This window comes from Pterocles gutturalis, unplaced genomic scaffold (genome assembly GCF_000699245.1).
Source record: "Pterocles gutturalis isolate BGI_N339 unplaced genomic scaffold, ASM69924v1 scaffold27343, whole genome shotgun sequence".
NCBI classification, from domain to species: domain Eukaryota; kingdom Metazoa; phylum Chordata; class Aves; order Pterocliformes; family Pteroclidae; genus Pterocles; species Pterocles gutturalis.
In genome coordinates, this window is record NW_010123809.1 from 23,008 (window position 1) to 29,952 (window position 6,945).

Genomic DNA, 6,945 nt, shown 5'->3' on the forward strand with positions numbered 1-6,945 from the left:
CACAACCAAGATATCCAGTTTTCTTCAGGCATCACAAGAAACTCATGAAACAAATTTTTTCTTCTCTGATAATTTTAATTCCCGTTTTCCTTCTGAAAAACTTAACACATTATCAGAAATGCCAAAATTAGTTTGGGAAGCAGTGAGTGAAGACTTTGTGTCATTTTTACTGAGGGCAAAATTTACATTGATTTCACTGTGTTCAGGTTTTCCTTCTGAGCACCTGGCAACGTTTGCTGTGTAGACAGGATTTCCTGTATGGATCCTGCAGCAGTACCTGGGTGGACAGCAGCAGCCCTGCTTTTATCTGTGTCGTCCTTAACACTCCCTGCCTGCTGAGCTGCACATACCACTCACTGATGAATCCCCAAGAAGGACATGACAAACAAAATTTTCAGGGATTTGAAAGAATGGAATTAACAAGGCAGGAGAATGTGAGTCTCAAAAGGCAGGATAAACAGTACAAGGATTTCTTTCTGTTGCAGGAAGCTGAAAGGAAAATTGTCTGTAAATATGCACAGTGTTGATGGCCATCCTGCTAACAGTAAAATTAGGAGTCTCCAAAAACCTTGGGAAATAAAAATTCATTACTCAAATGAAGAAATATGAACTTGGGCAGTGCTTCCTGTGGATGCGGAGATGAGGGAAGCAGAAGTGGGTTTCTCAAGTAAAGGATAATGACAGTTCAGAGAACAGGTAATTTATTTCTTCTCTCCAAGACAGCTCAGCATGGGGGGTATCTTGGCCTCGCTAATCAAGCTGCACTGCCCACTGAGGGTAATGGGTGCCGCTTCTGCAGAGAGTTTATTGTGTAAGTGAGGTGCATTTTGGAAGGCTGAAAATTGCTTTTCTCAGATTGCAGCAACTTTCCTCATTTACAGGAGACGCTCAGGTGGATCAGTCCATCTCACTGCTTTCTGGCAGAACAAATACAAGTTATTCAGGAGCCGTAATTAGCTGTGAGTCTGAGGATGTAAATGCACATTTACTTCATCTCCTCACCGACACAGGCTGGTTTTCTCTTGAAACATTCAATGTTTTTTCCGGTCTGGTTTTTAAAGTGTGTGGTTACAGGCTTCTTGCACTTCTCCTGGTCTAGCAGCATTCACGGTCAGGAAGTGTTCATTGACAATGAGTATCAGTTTTCCTCAATGACATGACTTCATTCTTAATTGCATTCTGATAAATTAGGCTACATAATTCCTTCAGTCTCGGTGCTTAAGGCTTTCAAAACTTTTTAATGGGAACTAATGCTTCCTAACCCTAAGCCATAATTTAACTATGCTAAACTTAGTTACCTCTGTTGCCCTCCTCTCTTAAATCAGTTTAATATCCTTTGCTGTTTTCTGCAGAACCTCCTGTAGGCTTGTTATATGTTATTTCTCAGCACGACGACTTACATTTTCAGCTGCTCCATCTCTCCAAACTGGAAATAGGACATTGCACACCTTGGAAAATGTTATGCAGGTGTCTCATTTCTGCTGTCCTCAGTGCAAATTTTTAGAGCAGTTTTCTACTTAGCACCTAGGGCTCCCTGCGGAGGGTACCCTCCCTCCTTTCAACAGATGTTATTTCAGATAACTGTTCACTTTAGAATATAATGAAGTTCAACTTTTTTGAAAATGAAGGTGATTAAGAAGATTACGTTTTTCTTCATGTTCCTACAGCCTAGCAGTGTAATGGGATCCTTCCTTTCATGTGTTTCCATATTTTCCAGTATGTAAAATGGGAGGGGACACCATACAAACGCCTACTGAATTATGATGCTGTAGAGCGGAAAGGCAAAGCCAGCAAGATGTGTCTACTTCATCAAAGTTGCAAGACTGTCAGTTCCACAGTCCTATTCCATTTTATAGATTTTATACCACCAGCAGCATTTATTCTAATAACCAGCAGGGATTTAATGAAACGTGGTTCAGAATATATATATATACACACCATCCTATCAAGGGCAATTTAAATAACCTGGTGAGATACAGTGCTCCAGGGTGCATCTTTTTATCCTCACACATCCGACTCCAAAGGCAATGCCACCAACCAGTCCAAACTAGTAAAATTTAACTTTTCACGCTGTCTTTCTTTCTTTGACATTCCCAAGAAGCTTATGACACCTGAAAACTTTAATCCACCATATGCTTCACTTGATTCCTAAATTGCTCTTCAGTTCTCTTTCTCATCCTTCAAAGGGAACCTCAGCTGACAAAGGATGTGCCAGGAACACATGGGTTTAGGCCGAAAGGGCTCATAGAAGTTGTAACAGATTCACTTCTCTGAGCATTAATCCCCTTTAATCCAATTGGATCACATACCAAACTAGCAAAATCCTTGAGGCTTTGACAGCACCAGTTCTGTTAATATTTAAAGGTTAACAAATTCAGCAGATCCTGCACTACTTGTATGTACATCGAGAACTTCGACTGAGAAACTGTAAAATGAGTTAATGAACTAGAGACCACACAGTGATAATCCTTTTTTTTTTTTTCCAATATGATGTAGAGTGCCAAAATCTTGCATCCGAATGCAAGTGCCATAAAATTACCATTCTCTATCATCCACTCATTTCAAGGATATCAAAGTAAGAGAAAAATACAATAAGATATAAAATATGCGATTTCGATACTTCCTCACTGCTTGAGGAAGCAAAGTGTCCCTAAATCTCTACATGCCTCATGCAGGCACAGCAAACAAATGATCTGGGGTGAGAGATGACAATCTCTGAGACTCAAGAGGATCGGAGGAAGATGCTGAGAGCTATACAAAAAAGCTGTCAAGTGTATCATCTTGCTGTAGCGCTCTTCTTGTTAAAGATGCAAGAGCACTTGCAGCTGCTAAATACCGAGGAGGAACAGCTTAACATCCAAGTGTAGCCCTCAGAGGGGATCCTACAGTGCGGTAAGATTTTCAAGTGTCTGATGAAAACCTGAAGGACACCAAAACTAGATGAGATCCTAAGAAAAAATACCCAACAAATACAACTTTAAAATATGTAAAAACATACATAAACCCCTACGTATAAAAGCCTTCCCCAAAGGCCCTGAAGGAAGAAAGGATGCTTACTCACGAACCTGGCATTCGTACCTAATTCAATAAACTAATGTTGTGACTGACGCACTCTGCGCTCAAATGCAATAGAAAACCAAGGTCTTGACCAGCTGCAGTCTTGAGAGACATTACAGCTCTCAGGAAAAGCAGACGTTAAACTGTGTTCAGGATTACTCCATCCTGGCCATCTCCCTCTGCCTCCCATTTTCACGGGCAAGAGTGTGCCGATTCACTCCAAGCCCTGCACAGTCTAGTACAGGAAACAGGTTAATCCCAGAGGATGCTGCAGTGACAGACTCAGAGTAAATGAAAGGATTTCAGGATGTAATAAAAATAAATGACAGGGCTTCAGGATTAAAGGCATGATGTAAAATGTTAAAACATTTTCTATCCCAAGGTCATCTATATAAAACCCATTATGGATTCTGTAATAATAGACACAGTCACTTTGATGAAATTAATTTATTTTGAGAATATCCCCTTTAATTGTCTGTGCATTTTTTTTAGCACAAAAAGTTGTTTTTTATCACAAACTCCTTCATAAAACTTAATATTGTATGTCTGGTAATGTGGCTGTTTCAACAATTCCTCACTGGAAATCCCACACCTGTGAAACCTTGGCAACACTGTCAGTAAGTGACCTACACAACGTTTAATAGAAAAAATTTACTGAATATCCTCTGTTTAATGTAAACAAGGCAGAAGGCAAACCAAAGTGTATATATTTTATATAGCTACACTATTTTACAGGGCACAGAAAGTATTGAGGATCATGGTTTGAAAACCCTGTACGATACGCAACACCAGATATGGATTTTCCATGTAGCCCCAAATCTGCTACATAATCCTTTGATTTTCCCTAGCAGTTCGGTTTCTTTCAGCAAGACAAATAGCACTAATAAAATGTCATCTGTGAAATCTCATAGCAGGTTATGGTAGAAATTACCATGCATTTACAAAGCCAATCCACGATTACTTGTGCCCTGTAAAATCAAGTGCAACAATCTTTACACTAATCGTAGTGTAAGCATGCTCGGGATTCTGGTCCTTATATATATATATATATGTGTATATATATATACACAGGCGATGTACAACCAGACTCAAGCTGTGTATCAAATCACAGCCTTTATATTGCACAGACAAATACATAGTAAGAACATCACACAAACAGGATCTGAATACCAAGAATACTACAATCATATGAGAAACTAAGGACAAACTTGTTCTACCAGAGCTATCACATGGCTTATTACAAAAATTTCTACACTGGAGTCTAAATCAAATCCATACTACAAATGGAAAAGAAGTAAAAAGGTGTCTATTAACAGACACGTGCATCAGGATAAAAATATGGTTTGGATTTGCTTTTTGAAATAAAAAATTATTCTAGTTTTACCTCCCTCAAGTATGTCAATCTAATACTAGTGGCCGTATTTTCTAAGGGGATGCATTTCCCACCGTAATCTGGAGGATCTGCATATGCTGTGAACTTCAGGCCGTATCTTTTCTCAGGTGTCCATCTCTGGGTAATAAATAACCACATACAAACACATGCACACAGAAACAAAATGGGCACCTCAATGACATGCATAGATCGGAAAGGTGAAAACATGGACCTGAACTAACTTCTAACCTTTTTTTTTAAAAAAAAAAGTGCATGAAAAATATCACCACAAAAAATAATTAAATGAGTTCCATCTCTTAAGGAAGATTAAATCACTTTTACAAAAATATAGGTCATTGCCATCATGTACGGTAATTAAGGGTTTGTAGGCAGCTTTCACAAAAGCAGTTTAGGCTAAAGAATTTTAAGGATTGCTTCACTTCTATCAGGATGGATCCATGTCTTATAAATTTATCAACTAAATAATATTTGGTTTGCAAGAACATCACCAACATTGCTGGAGACTTAATAATTATATCCTGAATTTAAGAGTGCTTGTAGTTAAATCTACTTATTTTTCTCAGAGACAAGCAGAAGGAATTGTGGTTGCAGCCTGGCAGACTGTATTGCATTAAAATGCCACAGAGCTTGCAGCAGTCCTTCCAGAAGCTGACTGATACAATTCCTTATGGTGTAATGAGCTCAGGTATCAGTGAAAACAACAACAACAAAAGAGGTGATGTTAATGGCTTCATTTGAGATCAGGCATCTCTTGAATAGCTTTATAAATTGTTACATTACTTGGAATGCTTTTGCAAGTTTTGTTCAACGTTTCTCTCACTTTCATTTCTAGTAGCATTATCACTTCCAGTTTCCACTGAAATTGGGACATTAGAAGTATTCTGGAATATACACTTAAAAAAAATAAATAATGAAAATAGAAAATTTGAGGAAAAAGCAATTAAGGTCAAGCAAAACCAACAAAGACCCAAATTCAGTAAAGCATCAGCATTTGTGCTCAGCAGCTTAACCTTGTTCATTTAAGAGATTGTGATTTAGGAATAAAATTATTGCAATTAAGCTTATGTCTAACTGCCTTGCTGAACTGGGACCTTATTTATAACAAATATCATCATGCTGCATAGACATTTACATTTTCTAAACTATGAGTCAGGTATGTTACGTCAACAAAGCTTCAAATATGGACTGACTACAACACATATCACTAAAGATTATTTGCTACTTTCAAGGTATGTTTCTAAAGAACAAAAATGAAAAAGTGTCACTTTTTTAAACTTTATCCTACTACGCTACTTTGACCTGCAAACACTTTGGGGCTAAACTCAGAAAAAAAACCAGCAGGTGAGGAAGTAAAACATGCTTTTGTTTGCCAGATACATGCAATGATAAACGCAAAAGCCTCCCCGTATAGGGAGCCACTGAATACTGGTTTTACCTGCAAAAATGTTTCCCTAGTTCCAGAACTGCTATCTCCAGCTAGATCTGTACTGAAAGGTTTTACAGCAGGACCCTCCCCACTGTTGTGACAAGAATAAATTTAGCCCATTAACTGTGACACTGTTCTAATTAACCTGATAACATCCAGGTTCCATAAATATTTAAAAAAAAAATCTCAAAGGCATAGATTTAGAGCAGAAACTGATTCTAGGTACAGTCATGTAAATCCAGAAAAATTCTAGTGACTGAGTAAATTAGTCCATATTTGTGTATGAGCAATCACACCTGAAATGGGCATTGGCTGTGCAAACAGAATCGCAGGAAAGACAAAGGAAGAAATACAATGTAAACAGAAGGAGCTAAACTCTACCTTGCCTGCCTATGCTAATATGTTCATAGGAGGGGAAAGAGGTACTACACACCTGTGCGGAGAGCAGGACAGGTCTCTCCTCCATGTCACTCAATGTGCTTGCAGGTTAAAGCACAGCCCCCTGAACCTGCCGGTGCATCTGCGGCAGCAAGCAGGAAGCACTGTCTGAAGTGCAGGCTGCCCTTGTGCTGGAGGAATAGAAGTAAAGCGTGCTGAAGTCCAAACGGCCCTCCGCTTGCAATGCAAATGCCTGCCCTGGCTGATAGTATTCATATTGAAAAAGATCCACTAAGAGACATTTCTGCATTCCAGCACTATGAAAAGCAGGTGTAAATTTTGGTCCTATACGTGGTATCAACACTTTTAAACTGAATTGGCATCAATCTTTTGCTGGTCACTACTGCTATGGTTAAATAAGAATAAAAACATTTCTAAAAATGACAGAATGTTTACGCTGACAATTTTCAAGGCACAAAAGATTCTTAAACCAATTCAGGATAAATATCGATCTAAAAGAAATTAAAAATACTGTTTCAGCAACAACTACTAATGACCTAAAATTAACTTCCCTGTAAAGGTGACATGAGTCAAACAACTAGAGTTCACATGCAAAAACCTAAAGCAAATCTAGTTCCTCAGATGACCTGAAGAGCAATCCTTGGAATGACAGGGACAAACGTGCTAGCAA